The following is a 24,152-nucleotide window of genomic DNA, read 5'->3' on the forward strand; positions in this document are numbered from 1 at the left end:
GGCAGGAATGGCAGTAGGTCACCTGGACAAGGTAGTAAGAGAAGAAAACAAAATTGGATTTCTCACTACACGGGAAGGGGGAGTAGTGGTGGGTACATGTAGATGAGTGTGAGACAAGTGTGAGGATAAGTGTGTGTTTACTCATTTAATGAACATTTAGTAAGTACCTACCGTCTGCCAGATTCTCTGTTAGGTGCAGGGGACATAAGGCTGGCTGACAATTAGTCTCTTCCCTGTAAGGAGGGGGAGTGTAGGTGTAGAAAGGAGGCTTAGAGGACAAGTGAGGAAGTCAAGGCTTCAAGAGAAGTAACGGCCCCACCCACCCCAGTCACACAGATTCACATAGATTCTGGGTTAGTTATTAATGATCACTAGAATTATGGCCTCTCTTTTATGAGAGCTCCTGAGGTTTATTGAACCTCAATTCTATTCTATACAACTGCGTTCTCAGCTTTCGGCCCTGGTACCCTAGAGCACAGTAGGCCTTATACCTAGCCAGCTTTCGTGAGGCAGGTTGGGATCTTATTGGTAGTTAAATATTAGCACAGCTTTCCAAGATCCATAACCTGAAGCAAGTAGTTAGGCTCCAGATGATTCTATCAAAGTGTAAGCCCTGTGGGGAGCCTTCTACAGCAAACAACATGACTTCTTGCTTAAGAGTATATGTGGTTTACGTATAATGGCTATTTTTAAATGAAGGAAATTGTCTCTTGTTCTGTGTCCATGCTGTAAGATTGAGATCTTGAGAAGACCTTTCATGTTCTGTATCATTTAAGGATGGTGTTGGGCTGCAGGCAAGAGGAGACATGACTGGCAGTGACTGAAACAAGTCAGGGGATTAATTTATTTCCTGCATCAAACAGTTCTGGGATAGGAGGACAGGCACCACAGGTCATGCCTAGACTTGTGGCAGCCATATTGTAACCAACTAGTCAAGAGCCAGATGTAAATGTAAAGATGGCAGAGCAGGAAAAGAAAAGGGGCCTCGATCCTTGGGGTCTTCATGTATCCTCCCAGATGATAGGAAGGAAGAAAAAGAGAAAGCAATGGGCAAGATGCCAAAGCATATGGCAGCCAAATCAGGGTCCTTTAAAGGAATTCCGGGGATCTCCACCCAGGGAATTTCATTTATATCTCGTTGGTCCATTTATATCTCATCGTGTGGGCCTCTTAGCTACAAGAGAGTCTAGGGGGGAAAACATTTTAGTTTTCTGGCCTTTTTATGAGAAGAAGACAAGGGAACATGATCTATGAATGACTTTTGGGTAACTAACAGTGTCTGCCACACACCCCATGTGGTTTCTTTCTGAAGCAGGGGTTCTCAGCCTAGATGTACATGAGTATCCCTGGGGAGCTTTTAAAATGAAAGCCCAGGCTACCCTCAGGCTAGATAAATTAGAATCTCTGGGTGGGACCCAACATCAGTGATTGTTAAAGCTCCTCAGGTGATTTCAACATGCAGCCAATGTCTGGAGTCACTGCTACATTTTTACCTTCACGACTTGAAAGGGTGTCCGAAGCATCAGTTGTGACGTAATTCTCATTAGAAACAGCGATAGATCATAAAATGTTAGAAGTGGGCAGAACCTTAGTGATCACAGGACAGAATTCTCTCAAGGTCAAATATGTAGTCAGTGAACAGTTTGGAGGGGCTCATCTCCATCCCCTATTCCTACAACTGATAATATCCCTGCCACCACCCCAAGTTTCTCACTACATCCAAACAAATGCAGTGTAAACTATGTGGCAGTTTGGGAAAATTTAACCTTTTTTTTTTTTTTTAAGATTTTATTTATTTATTTGTCAGAGAGAAAGAGTACAAGCAGGGGGAGTAGCAGGCAGAGAGAGAAGCAGGCTCTCTCCCTACCGAGCAGGGAACCCAATGTGGGACTCAACCTCAGGATGCCAGGATTACAACCTGAGCCTAAGGCTGACGCCCAACCAACTGAGCCACGCAGATGTCCCAAGGGAAAATATAGCCTTGATCCAATGAGCACTGAAGGTTGAGGAGAACAGGTGACCTTGGACTGCAGCTGTCTCTTCTCGACTTCAGTAATGACACTCAGCCTGAAATCTAATTTGGAATGAGTAATTTCAATGTGTGTTTAATTCAAAGCCACTTCTTTGTAAAGAGGCTGCTTAGGGGCTTGAATTATTAAGGTTTTCTCTGTGAAAGCCGCCCTCACTCATCTACTCTCGGCACTGTTCACTGGGTATACAATGGCCAAAAAGCCCTAAGTAAACGCCCCTCATTCATCTGGAGGTTCTATCTTCCAAAGCCCAACAGCTGATCTTTCTGAACTTCTGGCAGTGTTGATTGACACAGGGTTTTCTAGACTGTTAGTGTGGAGACTGTCTCACAGATCATCTACCCATACTGAAGCTTGGGGAGGTGGAATGACACACATTGAGACAATAGCTTCAACCTTTAGGCTAAATTGATGGGATGTTTGTATCTAGCAGAAACCTAATAAATGTTACCAAAGATATATTGGCGTCTACATATTGCCCTCCAACTTTTTGGCATAAATCTTTAAAGAATTCTGGACCCCAAGCAAGCCCATCTTGCGGGAATAACTCAGCTAGTGGAGGGAAAAGCAAACCCATATTTCTCTATGCGTTTCCCGGATTGATTGTTGGTACTGCTCAGCAACACGGGCAGCCCCTGCCAGAACCTAGCACATGCCTGGCCTGTGTGGGTTTGCTCTACCTGTGTGTTGGTCTGCACTGATCCTGGCAAGCCCTTCACTTTGCTACCCATTATTTAGAACTCCTGTGCAGAGTTACTTATTACCAGCTATAACATTTAAAGCAAAGCAATAAGAAATCAACTATCTTTGGGATTTATGTGAAAAAAACTTGTAGTAGCTGGAAGTCATAGATAGACTGATGAGTGTTTTACGGTAATGTGCTCTCAAGTTCAAGTTCTTAAGTTCTCGAGGTGACGCAAAATGATTGATTCTGAAAATGAACACCAAAGAAATAAATTGATTCCTTTGAAGTAAGCGGACCATTAATTCTTGACCTTAAAATCTCTAAAATGTTTTAAAAGGAGTTGACTTAGCAAGTTACTGCATTTTATGGAATTAACTCTTCTCTCTTCTTTTGTTAATATGTTATCTTACTGGGGGTTATCCACAAGCTTCAGGGTTTCTAGAAAAATAGGATGGAGTTGGCTATATGCCACAGATGCAGTCAGAGGATGAAGGAAGGCATAGTGGGGGAATTAAATCCACAGAAAAGCTCAAAGCTGCCTTCCAGACCACCTTAGAAATTGGCCAGTTATTTTGGTCACGGTTCTAATTTGATCTTATTAGTGAGGCTGACTCTGTCCTATAAAAATCCCCAAGGCGGACTGACTTGACCCACCATGGCACAAGCTCCTTGCTTGGGATGTGCATATCCAGACAGACTTAGAGGGTCAGTTTTATTCTTTCTGGAAACTTCTCCCAGCTGCCACTGTAGAAGCTCTGGTGTAGGGGCCTAAACTTTATTCACTCACTTGGTCGTTCATTTTTATATTTAGTTAGCTAATGTTTAATGCTTGTCTGCTGTATGTTAGCAGGCCTGCCCCTAACATCTGTCAGGCTCTGGGTGACAGAATAATTGGAGGACCCCATACCACATGTCTAAATTTTAAGTTATAAATCAAAATAATGCACTGTTGTATAGCATACCCTTGTAGAGACCAGGAAGACCAGGCTCAAATGTGTAGTTCTAGGGCTTCTTGGAGTTGTGCATTGAAAATCGGTGGCTCGGAGAGCTTCCTTACCATCTCCAGACCTCTAGCTCTCAGCTGGAAATCCCTCCTTTTCCCCACTACCCTTCCCCCTTTGCCTAGGGGTCTGAGGAGCCTCAGCTGCACAGTCTTCCCCTTGTCCACTCCTCAGGCTCCAAGGTCTCATACCAGTGGTGTGATCTGCCCTCGGGAAGATGAGGCTTACACAAGCCCTGACGTGGTTTACGGCCACGTGGCCAGGGAATTACTAGCTCTGGAGTACCCACAGTGTCTACTAGAGGGGAAGGCAGTAGCTCTGGGTGGGCCAGGCCCTGTGGGCTCCTTATCCCACAGCGGGGGCACAGCTTCAAGAGCCTGAGGCAGGTCCTCTGGGGCCCAGGGCAAGGGTCTTAGCTGCAGAGTCTGAGGCTGGTGCTGTGTGCCAAGCGCTGGGAGCCAGTAGCAAACACAATTCCTGAGGTTTTTGCCTAAACAAGGGAAACAAAAATAAACAAAATGACTGAGGTAAGGAACATGAAGGCATTGAGCTGGGTGAAGAGAGAGAGAGTGGCTGGTGAATGCTTCCTTAGAGTAACCAGGGAAGGTTTCTTAGAGGCAGTGGTATATCTCCTGAAGTAACATCTTTCCCAGCCAAGGGAGCACAAAGGAGCACAAAGGCCCTGAGCTAGTTTTTCTGAAGCCCAGGGCGGTCGCCAGGGCTGGCAGCAGTGGGAAGTAAGCTGTGTCTGTCAAGGTCAGCAGTGGCTGTGCCATGCCTAAGAGGAGAGAAACACGGGCTAAGACTTAGAATAACAGCTGGAGGCTTGGGTTCTCTGCTCAACCATCAGCTGTCCCTGAGCAAAGCCTGTCCCCTGGCCTCCATCACCTTACCCGTAAACTCAAGATGGCTTATAACTTCCCCGTCTCCCTCCGAGCATTGCAGGAGGACTGGATGGAACACTGCTGCTCCAGATACTAGACGCTAACTAAGCAGTGATGAGCAGAGATGAGCTCGCCTGAGCTGTTTCAGGGGCTACTGCTGGGAAAGGTTTGATAGTCACAGGGAGTATCTTGCTATGGCTTCAGTGGGGGACTGTTTTTCAGGCAGACTCAAGGTCACCCCCCTACCTCCACTCGGATGGACTTTGAAGGCCACCTCGTGCACTGTGTATCCTGGCAGAGAGCAGAGGCTGCCCGGCCTGCCCAGAGCCGACGTCATTTGGACAAAGTGGCTCTTCTGCAGTCCTTCCTCTCGTGTCAACAAGTAAAACCCAACCTCCCTCAGAACATTCGCCCGCCAGGAGCCTAGGTAATGTGTAAGACTCAGATCCGGATGTTGGCACAAGGGCGGAGTGGGCCCACCAATCGCTGGCCCACCAGGACTGGCCAGGACCTGCCCTGAGACTGTCAGCCCAGCTGCTTCTGGCTAGGGAAGCTGCTTAATAAGAGGAACCGGAGGTCAACATTAAATCCTCATGTTTCTTTTGCAGGTTATCAGTCTATACTTTGCCTCACAAGTTACCTGTTATCAGCACAGACTGTGAGCTCAGACATTTCCGAAAGGTCCTTCTGCCCTCTCTCTACGAGGCCTCAAGTTAAGGCTCCCTCGAGGTGCTGTGTCATAGGAATGATTTCAGGGGTCACAGCTACCATCTGGTGACCACTTACTACGTGCCAGGACCCGTGCTGAACCCGAATCTCTCAATCACCCTCCCAGGGAGGCACTCATTATTATCCCACTTTCCAGATTTTTATCCCATTTTACAGAGGAAATGGGGACTTAAAGGGATTGAGGTCCCCGAAATATCCCCCAGAGGCCAAGGATGAGCCAAGAAAGGAAGGCCCAGGAGCAGAGTGATCAACAAACTGGATGATCAGACTAATTCGGAGTGGTCACTACTTGAGAACCACCTTGCAGGAGCCTCCTGCCGATGTCAATATCAGAACTGACAATTGAGGGGCACCTGGGTGGCTCAGTTGGTTAAGCAACTGCCTTTGGCTCAGGTCATGATCCCGGAGTCCCAGGATCGAGTCCTGCATTGGGCTCCAACTCTATGGGGAGTCTGCTAGTCCCTCTGACCTTCTCCCCTCTCATGCTCTCTCTCTCTGTCTCTCTCTCAAATAAATAAATAAAATATTTAAAAAAAAAAAAAAGAAAGAAAGAACTGACAATTGAACATGAAGGTTAAATGGCTAATTTTAACTCAGTTCCAGTGCTTGGGCAAAATCATCTTAAAAAACATTTGTTTTCCAATGGGAGGAGACAAACCTGGCACATTCGTTCAACTGAAACCATGTAACTGAAGATTTTCACCCATTAATGATAGTAATGCTAACAATGGTCCAATTTACCTTAAGGTTATAGTTATCGTGGAAGGCATGGGGGTGAACAAAGACCGTTTGTTCCCTTGCTTAATGCCATAGGTTTAGGTTAAGTGTGTATGATGTGTCAACCCTTGAGTTAGGCAGTCAAATCCCATGTCCAAATGAGGTTTATGTTCCTGTTGTGGGAGGTGGGGTGTGTGTGTAAATGTCACCACGTACCACGCAAGTAATTTTCAAAAGTTTGAGAGTTGGGACATCTGGGTGGCTCAGTCAGTTAAGTGGCTACCTTCAGCTCAGGTCATGATCCCAGCGTGCTGGGATGGAGCCTCGCATCGGGGAGTCTGCTTCTCCCTCTCCCACTCCCCCTGCTTGTGCTCTCTCTCTCTCACACTCTGTCTCTCTCAAATAAATAAAGTATTTTTTAAAAAATTTCAAGAGTTGTAAGAGCTAGGCAGGACACCTGTGTCTCTGAGGGGTCTTTCAGTCTCTGAGGGGGACCTTCCATAGAACGGAGGACCAGGAATAGCCATCTTTTAAGGTACAGGAATAAAGGGAATTGGCAAGAAGTGGGGAGTAAGAAGAGGGTGCAAGTAGGCTGGGGCCATGTTTGCAGAGGCTCTGAGACAAGAATTTGGAGTGTAGAGAGAGGGCAGAGAGAAGGCTGGAGTGGCCAGGATGAGGGAATTGGGGGGCAGAAGCCTGGCGATAAGTAAGGCCCACCTAAGGCAGGTTAAGGATCTTTAATGTGAGCCTCAAAATAAAGCCAGAAGTGCAGAGAAGTATTACCAGCAGGACCAATCACATGGCAAGGCAAACCAGGTGAGATTTTGGGAGACAGGGATGTCTCCATTGCTCTTTCCTCAACTCCCCTGCCTCCCAATGTCTGAAATTTCACCACTAATTGCAGTCATTTTACTCTCCCATAATCCCCTGTTTAGATGCAGAAGGCACTCCAGTACTCCTGGGAGCAGGGGAGGGCTGCCAGCTCTAAAGAGGTCGCCACAGCAAAGGCTGAGTGAAGCTTGAAAAGCAGATCTCACAGTGTTTGGAGATAGCAAGGTGGCACAGGCGGTCTCATCGCGGAGGGGAAGCTGGAACAGCAAGGGAAGGGCAGGGCTCTGGGCCTCCTGTTTTCCCTGGAGCAGCCTTGACTGACAGCTGCACTAACTGTGGTTTCCATTGCTGATACATTATCGTATGGCTGAATTGATAATGCTTTGGCAGCTCAATGTTTTATGACTGAAGACTCCCAGGGTGAAGGCAACCAGTTAGGGACCAAAACCAAGAATCCATGGAAGCGTACTGTTCCGCTCTCTCTGTGGGCTGGCTGAGCACGGGCCCTGCTCTCCACACAGAGGGGAAGCCCCTGCCAGCCTCCATCTCACGCCAGCTCTGACCTGCCTCTTCCAAGAGGTCTTTCATGCAGTCCCTCTCCCTTCTTGCTCTCCAAAGCCTCATGCTCCTTCCTGAAACCATTGTCAGCCCAAAGGACTTTATTCACAAGAGACCCCTCTAACCCAAATTCATACATTCCTACGTTAGTACCTGAGAGCCGCAGCACTGAAGTGTCCTCCATTCATTCCCTCGTTTCTTCTAAGAGATTGAATTCGTTAAATGCCCTCTCTATCTGGTTAAGCTCCACATACACCTACCCCATTACTCAGCATGTCGCTCTTAGGGTTTTACTCCAGAGAAGGGAGGGTGTAGGTTCACGAAAACATGTTTCGTGCATGACTATGGCAGCTTTATTTATAATTACCCCAGATTGAAAACAAACTCAAATAAATGACCATCAAGGTGAACAGATACGCGAACTGTAGTATCTTTGTACAGTGGAATATCACTCAGCAATGAAAAGGAACAGACCACGGATACATGAAGCAGCATGGATGAATCAGAAAGACATGCTGAGCAAAACAAGTCAGAGAGGAGAGCCTCCACACAGTACGATTATACGTAGAGGTCCAACCCCAGATGGAACAAATGTGTGGCTTAGAGGTCATAATGCTGGTTGTCTCTGGCAGAGGAGGGGATTGACTGGGAAGGGGCAGGGGAAGCCTTCTGGGTGATCTACTTTTTAAAAACCTTAACCCAGGGAGTGCTTCCATGGGCATATCCATCTAAGAATTCATCAAGCTGTACATTAAGATCTGTACACTTTGCCATAGATAAGTTACACCTTGATTTCTTAAAAAAAAGTTCATCAGCAAGGCGCTATGCCGTGCGCTGGGCCCAGCTCTTCCAGGCTGACATTGCCGAGGAGGGTCAGTGGCTCAGCAGGGGGTCAGAGCGGCTCCTCTCAGTGGAAGCGGGCATCCCTGGGGGAAGCACTAGCCTGGGCCCCGGGTTCTCAAAGGCTCAAAGATGCATTTGGTGGTCACTGCTGTAGGCCCGCAAGGCACAGCTCTCTGGCATGGAACGGAGGGGGAGCTGGGAGGACCTCTGGGCAGGAAAGAGCCTTACTTCACCAGCGGCCAGTGACATGGGAGCCAGAAAAGCTGCTCAGCCATGGACAGGTGAGGAGCAGTGACCCACAGAGCCGAGAGGAAGGAGGTCACCTTACCAGGGAGATGACACACGGAGGAGCAACCAGAAAGCAAAAAGCAATTCCTTTTGATTTTTGGACGTGTACGGACATTATTGCACTTAGATCTCCTGACTCTGGAATGTAGGATTTGTTAGCCCTTCACAAACGGGAACCCGAGAGCTCAGGGACTTCTCTTGACGTGCTGGAGGGCAGCCAGCTGGTAAGTGCTGCATTCACCCCAGGCTTTGGGACCCCAGCCTCGTGCCCCACCTACTGCAGTCTCTGCCTGCAAGTCAGTTAAGGGCGCAACCAGTTTGATTGCTGATTACACAACCTGTGGGGGCGCATAGATAAAATAGCTTTGTTTTTCTGGATTTTTGTCCCCAACTGTGCTCTGCGGCTGGATGGAGGGCTCTCTTTAGCGTCATCTCAGTCTACTTCTGGAACTCTGCATTATTTCAGTTATTAAAATAGTGAGACCCAGTTGTTAAAATTCAGTTCTGTTTTAGAACTTCAACCTCATATTTGATTTCAAATCTTTCCTCCTTTCCTAAAATTCAGGCTAAGTTTGTGGCTCCAGGGCACTGGAGTGTGGGAGGGGGAGTGGTCTGCTCCCTTCACTGCCCACCTTCTCTTACCATGCTTCTGCACAGAAGGAAGGCCCCGTCTCCTTAAGCAAGAGCCTGCCTTGAAGTTTGGTTCCCTTCTGATTGTTGTCACATGGATCCAGTTTCACTGCTGGCAGCCTCTCACCCCCGTGGTGCTCGATCTGTGGCTCTCGTGGCCCTTCCAAGACATACCTTTCCCCAAGCTCCTCAGCTCTGCAGGCATTTTTATTCCAAACTCAGCCATCTGGTAACCTTGTAGCCCCAATCTCTTCCCTGCCTAGACTCCAAAGCTCCATCTGAAGACTGATCAGAGGCCTCTTGTATCTCTCTGAGACCTGGGAATGTAAGAAGTATCCTTACACCCCTCCCACCAGCCCATCTACCATGCCAGCTCCCCCCAGGGCACCTTGCCCAATTTGTAAGCACTTGGGTAGGAGCTCAGTGGCCAAGCAAATAGCTAAGGAAAGGACAAGACATCAGTCTTCCTTTCTGGACTAAAACCCAAACTTTATGAGCAAGTCTTTTTGGGGACCTCATTTCTAAACTTCAGTTTTTAATTAGGAATCCCTAAGGAACAAAACACCCACTCTTTCTCCCCTCTAGGGTGGAGAGAAAAGTGACTTACCCTTGTGAGTACTGTTCTCCCTCCAAAGTCCTCCACCTCCTCCTCACTCCCAATCCTCCTCTCCATGATGAAAACTCAAGCCAGCTCAACTATGGGGCTGTTTCTTGCCTGAAAGGGAGGCTTCTTTGAGCTAAGTCCTGGAGAATTTACTAATTTTATCAATGAGGCCTCTACCCGAGGGGTTATCTCTGAAGTACTCGGTACTTCAGATCCAGGGGTAGGAAAAAAATTCAGTCTTAAATTCTCACTAGCTCATAGTCATAGATTTGCCACTGTAAGCCCTCTCTGTGGGAGCCTATGTTCCTGAGGTGGTAAAGTGGTTTTCTTCCTTTTATACATTGCCTATCCTGCTGCATGGCTTAAGAAATGTCAACCCTCCAGGAGATTTGTCCTGTTAGAAAAGTCCTTCCAGACCCACCCTACCTTGCCCAGGGCAGTGGCTGACAGAGTTAGTCATGGTGAATGAAGAGTGCTTTCTGTTCAGGAGCTGCTTGGTGGGGAGGTAGGGATTGGTGGTTTGTTATTCATTTCTTGGGACTTATGGAACCATTGTGGGTATTATTGCCCCAGATTTAGGGGCATAAAACAACGACCATTTTGTTATGCTCACAGATTCTGTGGGCCAAGAATGTGAAATGGGCGCAACACAGATGGATTTTTTTTTTCTCTCTGGGGCCTCAGCTGGGAAGACTGGAAGGCTAGGGCGATCTGAAGCTCCCATTCACATGCCTGGTGCCTGGGTGGGGGGGACTTGAAGACTAACTGCCAATGGGGCATCTGCAGGCCTCTTCTCTGCTGGCCTGTGTGTTCTCCCGCCATGGCAGCCTCACAAAAGCTGGAATTCTTACATGGTGGATAAGATCTCCAAGGGTCAGTCCCTTGCCTTCCTAAGTGACAAGCTTTCCCAGATTCAAGCGGAGATGAATATGAGACGAGAGCTATTGTGGTCATCTTTGGAAAGTACAACCTGTCTTAGGAGCCCTCATGCTGTCTCCAGCCTTTTTTTTTCTTTTTAAGATTTATTTGTTTTGAGAGAGAGTGAAGGTGGGTGAGTGTGGGGGGAGGGCAGAGAGAGAGGGAGGCCAGAAGCAGACTCTGTACCGAGCACAGAACCCAATGCGGGGCTCAATCCCACAAGTCTGAGATCATGACCTGAGCCGAAACCAAGAGTCAGAGGCTTAACAGACTGTGCCCCTCAGGAACCCTACGTCTCCAGGCTTTGTCATTTCACATTCCGACAGAGGCAGGTCGAAGAACCTTCATTCCAGACAAATGCATATCCACTAAAAGCACCAGGATGGGATCACTATACCACGGAACTACTGCATTCTAGTGACTGACTGAATATTGAAGTGCTGAGTGCAGAGAAAAAGAATTATTGTCCAGCTTGTTTCCCAGATACTCCCTGCTCACAGAAGGGAAGACTTCCCACAGACTACTTGTGGAAGTGCCTCTAAGCTTTACCTCAAGGTTAAAAGCACCCAGGGGCAAATATCTAACTTTGTGACTCTTCTTTGCCAACAGGGCAAAAATCCCTCAGAACATTATTTTGAATGTCTCCAATGGGACCACAAATGCCTGAATCTCCTGGCCCTCTTGCACGTGATGATCAGGACAGGGGCATCTGTGAGGGTCTGTGAAGCTAGGGCTAAAGCAGAGCTTATCCCTCTGAATCATGGAGTTGCCAAAACCAGGAAGTGATGTGGAGCCAGAGAAGAGATGATGTCCAGGCAACCACATGGGGTTCCAGAGAAGAGGGAAGAAGTATTCATCAAAGTTTTGATTGAGCCTGGTATCTGAGAGATAAAGAGGAATGGGTTGGGAAGGAAATGGAGGAAGGGTCTAGACCTGTGCTGTCCAATGTGGTAGCTGTTAGCCACATGTGGCTATTTTTTTTTTTTTATTTTTTAAGATTTATATTTATTTATTTTGAGACAGAGAGAGCAAGCATAAGCAGGGGGGAGAGCAGAGGGAGAAGGAGAGGCAGAGGCAGGCTCTCTGCTGATCAGGGAGCCTGATGCGTGACTCCATTCCAGGACCCTGGGATCATGGTCTGAGCTGAGGGCAGACCCCAAACTGAGCCACCTAGGCACCCCACATGTGGCTATTTAAATTTAAATTAGTTGGGGTGCCTGGGTGGCTCAGTGGGTTAAAGCTTCTGCCTTCGGCTCTGGTCATGATCCCAGGGTCCTGGGATCGAGCCCCGCATAGGGCTCTCTGCTCAGCGGGGAGCCTGCTTCCTTCCTCTCTCTCTCTGCCTGCCTCTCTGCCTACTTGTGCTCTCTCTCTGTCAAATAAATAAATAAAATCTTTTTAAAAAAATTTAAATGAGTTAAATAAAATGTTTAAAAATTCAGCTTCTCAGTCACACTGGCCACATTATAAGTGCTAAATAGTCATAGGTGGCTAGTGACTTCTGTTGTGGGTGGCACAGATTACAGAATATTTACATTACTACAGAAAGTTCTGTTGAACCGTGTTGACTCTAGAACAACAACCTGTAATAGGCAGCTTGTTTCATAAACCCACGTTAGCAGAGTTGAAGGAGAGGGGGGAGAGTAAGGGGCCAAGAGTGTATTGATTTTTTCCAGCATAACACAGAGTTATTGGAGCCAAGTCATATGCTAGATCTATGGGGTACTCATGCTCAACGAATTTTTGTTGAATTAACGAGTGAGTGAGCCGGGCAGTGCTGTTTGGTGGGGGCGGAGTATAGGGAGGGAGACAGAAGGCATCTATAAAATAGAGAAGCTGAACTTTCTTGTTTTAGCAGCCCACTTACCAAAACAAAAGAAATTCTGAGGAGTTTCAGAGATGTTTTGAGTAGCGTCAGCAGTATTAGAATAAGTATAAAGCCTCTCAAAGTAACTGATTACAAAGGGACCACATTCAACTGGCTTGTTGTGTAACCATGATTAAGATTCCTCGCCACTCTAGGCTTTGGTTTCTTCTGCTCTAAAATAGAGTCAGGACTAAAGGCCATCTCAGCTTTTTCTGTGGGTCTACAGTTTGGATGTTTAAGCTCCGTCTTTATCTTTATTAAAAGAACATTCCTGTCATAACTTGGAGTTGCCATGAAAGCAGAAAATAATCAGGGAGAGCAAATAGGTGTCATCTCATGAGACAGGTCTGATTACTTGGGAGAACTTGCTTGGAAAACTCTGCCAGGAAGAGTGTCAAGACCCTATCCAAGTTTGGATGATTAGCCACGTCTGCCACAAGGATGAGGCAGTGGAACGCATGTCAACCCAGGCATTTTAGGTTTATGAACTGCCTAGCCCAGCCCCCGTTCTAAACATTTTCTCCATTGTTTACCTCTCTCACAAGTACTGGAAAACCCGGATATTGGCTTTCCTAGCTTTCTGCATCGAGGGGTGGCCTGTAATTGAGTTCCTATCTGGACATGTGTTGGTGACTGTTTTGTGACAGAGAACCACGGAGGTGCTGCCTCTGACTTTGCAGAGCTGCTAACCCACTGCCCCCAACTGCCTATCTCCAGACATCTTGTTAGGTGAGAAAAATGTGCCCTGCCCCCATTCAATTCGGCCCTCAAAGCTTGGGATTTCTATTATTGCCAGCTGAATGAATGCTTTCCTAATACATCCCAGATCCTACATCTGCTTTTCCAGGACAAATATAAACTGTCGTTGCTAAACTTCTCAGGGCTCTTCTTTCTCACTGAACTTCCTACTGTTGGTGAGGGTGGTGGTGGGGAGGTGTTCCACTTCCTCTTTTCTGTGGGAGTTTGAATTTATGATACAAATGACTGCTAATGTTCCAGAGACGTAGCCCTTCATCCACAATATTCTGTGAATATTAAAAACCTGGCTATGGAAGGAACACTGACCAGAAGGTCAGGAGGTGCAAGTTCCAGTCCTATCACTGCCGCTCACTATGTGTGCTCAGGCAAGTCACTCGGCCACACGGAACCCCAGCTGCACGTCTGCAAACTGGAGGACTGAATTAGGACATCTCCAAGGTCTCTTTTAGCTCTGACTCCTATGGATGCTGATGGAAATGGATGCAAACATGGTTGCTTTTTCTTTTGTTTCAAGCTGATTCCTGGGTATCTGGCATATTTTGATATCCAGAGACTCCAATAAGTACGCATTGTCAGAATCCATTCTTGCTGGTGAAGTACAGCTCTTTCTTCGTGCTGGGCGATAGTTTCTTGGCGAGGAATAACCAAGGAGTCTTGGGATGAGACAATCCTTGAATCAGACACAGGGCTCCCTCTCAGAACTGCTGTCCTGACATTTCTGTTTGTTCTGTTCTGCCCTTTGTCTGCCTGATATTTGACATTTAAGCGATCCTACAACCTGGGTTTGGGAAGTTCCCCCATGTTTTGGATTTCTGCTCCCTGGATTTGTCCTGCTCGGCCCCCCTGACTCCCTCTTCATTATTTTTCCACCTCTGATAACCCCTCCCCTTTCCTTAGTGCTCAACATTTCTCAACCTGAAATATGCAGGGTGAGCCCTGCTCTCACTATAATCCCTAGTGACAGATGGAAACAATGGCATTGCCCATACAGAGAGCCTGAGATCTTTGTCCGCAAGTCCTCCCTCAGACTCCCCTAATCTTCACTACTAGAAGCTCCGGTTGCCTCCTTGTTAATGAGCAAGCATGAGGGTGCGGATAATGTTATCCCTATCCTGGTTCTCAGAGATGGCCAGCCACGTGCAGTCTGATCTACAAAGTAACTACCTTGTAAACACACGGCAGCCAAGGAAAGTCCTCTCTGACTATGCTTCCTGTGGACTTTGAAACTCAAGTTTTGTTAGGTACACAGCGGATCCCAGCAATTTGATAACATTTCTATAGGAACCTCTTCAGCATTCACGTGAGCCACGCACGCAGGCACCTTGGTTTCACCTCTGAGGTGTGGGATGGCGTGCTTATCTCCTGACTTTGCAAAAACTATCAGCTGTCCCCACCCGTGTTTCAATTTTCCCACTTGCCAAGGAAGAGGACTGAGCTGGCTTGGAAACCTCCCATAGATGAACAGCCGTAATGCATAATTCAGTCTATCTTGTTAACAAAATTCACTTAGGTGATCATTAAGTCTACTTGGCAATCAAAGGTTCACAGACTTTGAGTGGGAGATTTTACATCTTCCTGGGAAATGTCAGGAGACCTTGCCTCAGAATCAGATCTGCAGTCCTCGCTGCATTCTCATGGACCTTGGCTCACCCTTACCTGCATGGGTTCTCAGACCTTCTTCAGTGCCTAACTTCCCTTTAAGCTGTGAATGAACTGCGTGGATTTCTGATCTCTTCTGTTATTTGGCCTTTAATAACAGCATGCTCTTTGAAGCTTGTGTACTTTTATCTCTGATCTCTTGCATGTTGTGGCTCTGATCATTTATATTTTCATACTACTGCCTATTTTTTTCCATTGCTAACATTTCTCTGGAGTAGTCCTGCTCACTATAACCCTTACCCAGGATAAAAGCCATATACAATGATATGTCTGTGTGCATCTACATGTAAATGTTTAATAACAGGCTAATAAATGGTTATCTCAGAGACTGGTTAATATTTCAGAATACAGTATAAACTCTCACATGAACTCAAACACAAGGTAATCAGCTTTCCTTTAGCTTAGATTAGCTAAATCTGTCTTGTAGAATAAAAAAGCAGAACCAGAAGTCTATTAGAATGTTAATGGGCCCACCTCAGCTGTCCCTCCCCTGCAGCCTTCTCAGAACATCTGTGTGGAAGAGATAGAAGTTATTTATTTATACTGCACATGATTATCGGAATAACTCCTGTCAAGTCTTCAAATGGATGCTTAAGTCTTGCTAAATATATCTGATGGAAACTTAAAAAAAATTTAGATCTCAGTTATAGTTGGCCCTTGAGATTCACATTCCATAAAGGCACATATTCGAAGATGAGGGGAGTTTCTTTCTGGCTTGGAAACCTCCCATCTCTGGCTCTGAAACCATTTTAGAAGCAAGATGACTCTGCAAGTTGGAACCGAACGAAAAGGATGTGAAACATTCTGCTGCAACCAAGTATTTCCTTCTAAGCTATGAAGAAAGGCAGATTCAGCACCTCCAAAAGATGGTGATACTTTCCTTCTCAGATTAGGTGATTTCTTCCAACAAGTTAGATAATTTCCCAAAGCAAGCTAAATTACTTAACTTCATTAAATCTTGAAAAATACTGCAACAAAATCCCATCAATGCCATGGATATGTCAGTTTCCAGATTCTGGACTTGGGTGTACTATTCAATGTCTTTACTATTCAGTGTCTTTATAGTGTGCATGTGTGTGTAAGAATAATAATGATTATTTGAACCTAATACTATTTTCTTTGTCATAAAGTAACTGACTAATGTTTAAAACAATAAACATGTCTTCACACCTTGCTGCAAAAAAATAGTGAAAATCTACCTCAAGCCAGAGCAATAACCCAATGATAGCCCAAGTTGCTCTTTGTAATACATGATACATATTAAGAACCATAACATCTTGAATCACTGAAATGTATAAAACCAATTATTACATTTGTAAGCCTGGAAAAAACTCAGAATAATGACCTGATGTAATAATAGCAATAAAAAAGCATTTATTTTACAACAAACAGGTTTCCCAAACCAGAGTTTTAAGCAGTCACATTTCTCAGGGAGCAGTAATACTATTGCCATGGATTTTCCAGAGAACATTTCACTTCGTCGTTATTTATAACCTAGCTCAGCCTCTTTCTATTATTTATATTTAAATATAGAAAGAAATCTTTTCCCACTCTTCTCTTTGGATTTGTCTTTTCAACACCCACACAAATCCATGAGTCATAAATGAGACTATGAAAATGAATGGTCCCTGTCCCATAAGAACACTCTTTGGTGACCCATGTGAATTTAGATGATGTAATTGTCAAGGTAAGTTCAAACTGCAAGAGAAATGACGACATAATTCCATTATGTGAATTCCATTCACAAAAGCCAGGAACTATGAAGTTGAAAGTTTGTCTATATGTCCTGATACAAAGAACAGATTTTATACACAAACACACTTATTTCCGAACTCTCATACACATACTGTAAAATGCATCTAGCTAAATAGAATGGGAGAGTGGGAGCCCAGCTTCTAATCTTAGCTCTCTGCTTCCTGATTGATTAGGTAATCTATGACCATCTGTGAAGCAGACATATTAATGTCTGTCTCGCCTCCCCCATAGGGTTGTTAAGACGGTCGAATGCAATAAAATATGTAAAAGTGTTTTGCAAACTATAATGTGCCATCATAATTTTAAGATATGTTTATTACCATTTCTCCACTGAAATTTATTATATAGGCAGAAGAATGACTAGGCAGTGGAGTGAATTGACAGGCAGATTATGAATTTGTCTGCTACTGCAAACATATTTAATGCTAAACTTGGTCCCCAAGGATCTGATAATGAATATGGTCCTGTAATACAAAAAGCCATAATTGATCACCATATGTCAAGTCCAATTCAACCTGAATGATCCAATGATGAATAAGAAACAAATGTCCAGTACAGAGAGATCTATTGCTTCTACAGATGAACTCAATTTACTTATACCCAAGCATGAGCTGCTCCTGGAAAACTCCATCTCAATGACTCTGCATCTTATAAAATCTTACAAGTGTTATTCCATCAACTTCATAAGAATATCTTTGTTTTAGAGATGGAGGAATTGAAGTCTTCAAATAATTTTCTTATTAAACTATATATTAAAATTTGGTCAGAGTTCTAATTTATTACATGTCACTTTTATTGTATTGGACAGAAGTTGTTAGAGTATTTGAATTGCTTCTTGTTATGTTTTATCAAATGCATGGTTTATCAGATGAAAAAAAAATTTTGTGTGTGAAAAATTTTCAGTGAATGCTAACATACACAATGAATATTCCAACAATATTAAAGAATATGTACTGAAAAGTTAGTGGCCCTATCAGGGCAACCCCCCAAATATTCAATTACCTTTCTTATAAGAATGTACTCTTACCGATCTGGTGTATCTATACATAAGTATATTACTTTAAAAAAATTCAAAGGGTTGCATAATAAGCATATTATTCCATATCTTTTTGACTTAACAATGCATCTTGGACTGGGTGACTCAGTTGCTAAACGTCAGCCTTTGGCTCACGTCCTGATCCCAGGGTCCTGGGATCAAGCCCTACATCAGGCTCCCTGCTCTGTAGAAAGCCTGCTTCTCCGTCTCCCACTCTTCCTGCTGTGTTTCCTCTCTCGGTCAAATAAATGAATAAAATCTTAAAAAAAAAAATACATCTTGGAGGTAGTTCCGTACCAATTCCTGTAGATTTTGCTCCATATTTTTTTTCATATTTTTAATAGTATATAGTAATTTGTTCCATGTTTGGATGTATAGTATTTTACATACTTCCCTATTTATGAACAATATTTTGCTGCTACCAACAAGACTGAAACCCTGTACTTACATCGGTTTGCATAATATTTTAAAAGGAAAGAATGAATTGATATTCTCAGATTTCCTGAAATACAAATATAAGCAAAATAAAAATAAGGAATTATGCATAAATTTTTTAAGACTGGAAAAACTGGGGTGCCTGGGTGGCTTAGTCATTAAGTGTATGCCTTCAGCTCAGGTCATGATCCCAGGGTGCTGGGATGGAGCCCTGCATCAGGCTTCCTGCTTGATGTGGAGCCTGCTTCTCCCTCTCCACCCCTCCTGCTTGTGTTCCCTCTCTCGCTGTGTCTTTCTCTCTGTCAAATAAATAAATAAAATCTAAAAAAAAAAGATTGGAAAAACCTCTGGGTTGCTTTTTAACCAAATGATAAAAACAGGATTAAATACCATAATTTAAATAAATTTGATCCCATGCTGACTAAGTTTTGGATGTCACATCTGATCACCCAAAATTCAATTATTCTGCAGCCAAGTTCAAGTGAAACTAGTGTTCCCATAACAGCAAACTTCTCATAAAAAGTAAGCAGACCAAAGTCATCTCCAGCAGGCAGAGGGAAAGCATGAAGAAGATAATTGTCAACTTTGCTAAATGAAAAAAACCTTGGAATTTTGTTATTTGGACTTGTTTCTGTGGCAAGTCTCAGGACATAGGACAACTTTACAAAAATAATATGTGTGTCATTTTATGGTTCAAACACTAGCAGGAATGTGAAGTTAAATCTGGCAACTGAGACTTGTAGGGGACTCTTGGATTATAGCAACTTTATTGAGATGTAATTTACATGCTGTAACACTTACCCATTTAAAATGTGCATTTTAATGACTCTTAGTATGTGGTCATCACCATAGACCAGTTTTAGACCATTTTCATCACCTCAGCAAGATTCCTTGTGCCTGCTTACCATTCATTTCCATTCCAGCCTAGCTGCAGGCCACCATTATTCTGCCTCCTGTCTCTAGAGCTCTGTTTATTTTAGGCATTAAATATAAATGGGGGGTGCCTGGGTGGCTCAGTGGGTTAAGCCGCTGCCTTCGGCTCAGGTCATGATCTCGGAGTCCTGGGATTGAGTCTCGCATTGGGCTCTCTGCTCAGCGGAGAGCCTGCTTCCCTCTCTCTCTCTCTGCCTGCCTCTCCATCTACCTGTGATTTCTCTCTGTCAAATAAATAAATAAAATCTTAAAAAATATATATAAATAAATATAAATGGGATCATAGCACGGTATGGTCTTTTGCGACTGTCTTCTGTCACCTAACATAATGCTTCTGAGGTTCGTGTTGTAGCATTATTAGCACTTGGGTTCCTTTTTACTGCTGAATAATATTCCATTGTATCAATGTACATACCCATTTTAATTGATCCACGGTTCTTACGTAATTAAGGGAAGAATAATGGATTTTGCCTGTTGTAGAATCTGGTCCTCATTTGTAAAGATAGCATGCCTCTTCATGTCCGTTTTCAGGCTGTGTCATTTGCTAGTGGGAAGAAAGCATTTAGAAAACCCAGGTTCACTTTGGAGAAGTGGACTCGGGATATTTTTTATTCTTGTTTCCAAACTGCCTGTCCCTTTATTAAGACTGTACTTGGGAATATAGACAAGGGAGAGGCTTTCCTTGATAGCTGGGCTGCTGAAGACTGAGAAGAAAGCATATTCCTCTAGGTTTTCATTTATTCTTTTAATTTTTAAAGACTAGTTTTGTATCTATAATGCAACATCAAAACTATTAGAATGAGCAGTCTTAAAACATGATACCTAGCCATTTTAGAAACTTTATTTGAGAGCGAGACTGTGCACACAGTGGGAAGGGACAGAGGGAATGGAAGAGAGAGAGAGTCCTAAGCAGACGTCATGCTGAGTGTCGAGCCCAACACGGGACTTGATCTCATGATCCTGAGATCACAGCCTGAGCCGAAACCAAGGGGTTGATGCTTAACTGACTGCGCCACCCAGACGCCCCTAGAAACTATTTAGGTCATCTCTTTATCTACCTTACTTTATCAATCTGTTCCCTCTCCCGTCTTTGGCTTAATAGAGTTATGAACTCAGCGCGGGGTGAGGGCATAAAGGAAGCAAGAATGGCCAATAAGAAAAAGAACAATGGTAAGATCTGTGCTTATATAGACAATGAGAATTAAAATGAGGTGTGGGCTGGACTCAAGTCTTCATATCTCTCCATTCTGAGGTCTGGCACTGAAGGTGGAATTGAGAAAAGGTCAATGTTATTCTTGTTTTTGTCACTCAGTCGCCTTGAGGAATTTACGTAATGATATTGCATCTCAGTTTTTGCCTTTGTGAAACAAACACTGGCTGCCCCAGAGGCCCCAGGGCGGGAGGGTGCCACCCTCAGATGAGGTGGCGGGGTCTGCTTTCCCTGGTTCCCCATTCCCTTCACTGTATATTGGGACCACTGTGGTGGTGACGAAAAGGAGAGGGGACCATACCATGTGCCCACAGGTCCAAGACCCTCCTGAGCACACCCAAATGGACTCTACACCCCTCTCTAAGGTCTGGGGAAAGCCGGGCTGACCAGAGATTCTCCCCATTTATGTCTTCATTCAGAGGCTCAGTTTTCCTTACATTTTCTGCAATATTCACCTGCTATCAATCTTCCTTCTTTGATGGATGCATTGTTTTTCTAGCTGTTTGGGAAGGATGTATTTACCTAAAAATGAATTGCACTCCTTATTATGCCAGTGCATTCTAGGATGACCCTTTTTGCTAGTGGGTATGAGACATTCTGGGGTCTGGTCCTGCGGTGTCTCTTACTAAGCTCCTCCTCTCCTGAAGAACCTGCTTCCCAAAGTTTCTGCATGGGGCAGATACACAATGGGGCATAAAATGGTTGTGAAAGGCTGAAATTTGTGGCTCACTGTAAAAATGCCAGCTATTTTAGTGATTATTTATCTTTGTTGCTTTTATGGCTATGTAGGTCCCGAGGCCTGATGGGAAGGATGGAGTTCTCTAAAGATGAATTGCACTTAACGTCTCTCATTTTCTCTACAGCCAACCCCGTGTGATTTCATCCTGATCCTAATTCCTTTCATTGGCTTAATGGCCATATTTCCTACTATGGATACAGACTCGGGGCGATGGATGTTTTTTATGGATTTTTCCCCTTTGGCCATATTTCCAAGCTGTAATGCCTCTTATGCTTGTGTTAGAGTTCTCTCAAAGAAGATTTCTAATGACCCTGCTCGCCAGTGTCCTGTTGGCCAAAGGACATGCTGAGAGCCAGCCAGTCATAAAACTCTGCTGCCAGGAAATGAGGCAGCAGTTAACAGACTGAAAGATTAGAGCCCCGCTCCAGGCTCTGTTCTTCCCAGCTCCATTCCTGACAGGCTTTGCCTCTTCTGCCTACTTAAACACATACTGTTTTCTTCTGATACCAGAAGTGAATAGGTGCTTGTAAATAATTCAAACAATCCAGAAACATATAACGTAGGAAGTCAAAAGTCATCTATAATCCCTTCCTCATAACTAATAGTGTGAACTATTTCTCTAGATTTTTAAAATGGCATATACCAACATATGCATTAGTTTTCCGAAGTAGAATCAAATTAGATACACAGTTCTGTACCTTGCGTTTTCACATCACATTACATAGGAGAATTTTTTTATCTTCAAATTTATTTTAGTCTTGTTAAAAGCTGTGGATATGCGGTGCCTGGGTGGCTCAGTTGGTTAAGTGTCTGCCTTAGGTCCTGGGATCAAGCCCCATGGTGGGCTCGCGGCTCAGCAGGGAGTCTGCTTCTCCCTCTTTCCCTCCTCCTCCTCCTCTGCTCTGTCTCTCAACTTTATCTTTCTCTCAAATAAATAAATAAATAACTTAAAAAAAAATCTGTGGATGTGCCACACTTTAATTAGATCCCTGTGAAGGATATTTGGGTGGCTTCTAATATTTCAGTATTATAAAATGTATGACAACGAATATTTTTGTTTATATTTTTTTATTGGCTTGTCTGTTTTAGCTGGATAAGTCCCTAGATGTTTCAGCCTATTCTTGAACAGTGTTAAATTTTTAACTACAAAATAAAACAAAATATTTTGCCTTTTACTATTGGAGTATTAACTGCTGAATGAAGGCAGCTGGCGAAACAAAAGCATGTGAATAAAATCTGTGGATTGCTTTATTTTTTTTTTAATTTTTAAGATTTTATTTATTTATTTGTCAGAAAGAGATCCAGTGAGAGAAGGAACACAAGCTGGGGGAGTGGGAAAGGAAGAAGCAGGCTTCTAGCTGAGCAGGGAGCCTGATGCAGGGCCTATCCAGGACCCTGAGATTATGACCTGAGCCAAAGACAGACGCTTAACCAACTGAGCCACCCAGGTGCCCCTATGGATCATTTTCTATGCCTCTTGCCAGCTCTCATGGTTGTGGAGAACATAACAATTCCTAATCCCACTGACTTTACTTCTTGGATTCCTTGTTTAAAAAGGAAATAGATCTGGGATGACAGATTGATCTGGTTCTGGAACTGGTATGATTCCATTAATTATTAGAGAGTTAGTGTGGCCCAGAAGAGGAGAGATAGGGCTCTGAGACCAGCCTGCCTCATCTCACATCCCCGCCCTACTGCTTGCTTACCTTGTGGAACTAGAGGCAATGATAATGTCTACCTTGTAAGACACAGTGGGGATTCAGTGAATTAATACCTACTGAGCACTTAGAGCTATACTGGATGTATCATAAGTGCTCAGTATGTGGTAATTATCTCTACATTGAATACCAAAAATAACTAACCATTTATTGAGCACATATTCTGTTCTACACAGGGAGTAGGCACTTCACATAGGTTGTCTACTTTAATCCTCACAAAACTCTGCAAACGAGGTATTATCATCCCTACTTTGCAGATGAGGAAATTGAGAGTGAAAAGCTTAAATAATATGCTAGTTTCTATCCACCTTTCAATGAAGGAGTTGCCTCTCTGGTGGATGAGAACACTCCCTGCACTCAGTGTGCTCAAGAATTCCAGGGCTTATGTCTGAAGGCAGCGAGAAAGGATTCCATGCTGAATTCTTCAGGACCAACCAATGGCATTCACAATGATCCAACCAATGGATCAGAAACCGTTGTCTGCGTGCAGTAGCTGTGGATTAAGAGTGCCATCAGTGAAGTTTAGCCACAAGTATTTATAAGAAAACCCCATTTGTGTTTGATGTTGGCTGTATTAAAAACAATCTTTATGAAGTGAAAGCACAAGCCATATACTTCACTCTCCCCATTCTTGTTCACGTTGTTTCTCCAGGCTGAACTGATATCCTTTCTCTCTCCCAGAATCCTTTGCTTCACTCTTGTATCTTTGAGGGTCAGCCGATGCTACCACTGGTGAGAAGCCTCATCACTGACAAGGTGCTGCTCCTGCTTCAAAGTAACAGTCCATGCAGTGGTGTTTGTGCTCTGGTATGTGCTTCACTCATCTGTCTTCTATCTCTTGACTTGATCAGCTTGAGGAAAGGGTCCAATACTTACCATTTCTTTCTCATCCAACACATTTTTATTAAGCTTTTACTAAGTGCTAGTTCATTTGTGCACTAGATCTTATCCCCATCCTGTACATTCAAGACTTCGCTCTTGCAATTGTCTTTTTTCTCCCTCACACTCTAATCTTCCACCTCAATCTCCCTCTCTGTGCTAGGGCACTCCCATCAGCTTGCATCAAGTCTGCCTCTAGCCATAGCCCCATTTCTCTCTTCTGCTTTACTGAAGTGCCCCTTAGAAGATTTGCCTGTATTGATGTCTTACTACCTCACCTCCAAGTTCTTCTTTAGTCCACTCCAGTTCAGTTACTCTTTCATTGCCATCATTCCCTGCAAACACTCTGATGAAGCCACCAATGGCTGCCTCTTGTTCAATTCTTTTTTTTTTTTTTTAAGATTTTATTTATTTATTTGACAGAGAGAAAATTCACAAGCAGGC

The sequence above is a fragment of the Mustela lutreola genome, chromosome 2 (assembly GCF_030435805.1).
Source record: "Mustela lutreola isolate mMusLut2 chromosome 2, mMusLut2.pri, whole genome shotgun sequence".
Taxonomy (NCBI): domain Eukaryota; kingdom Metazoa; phylum Chordata; class Mammalia; order Carnivora; family Mustelidae; genus Mustela; species Mustela lutreola.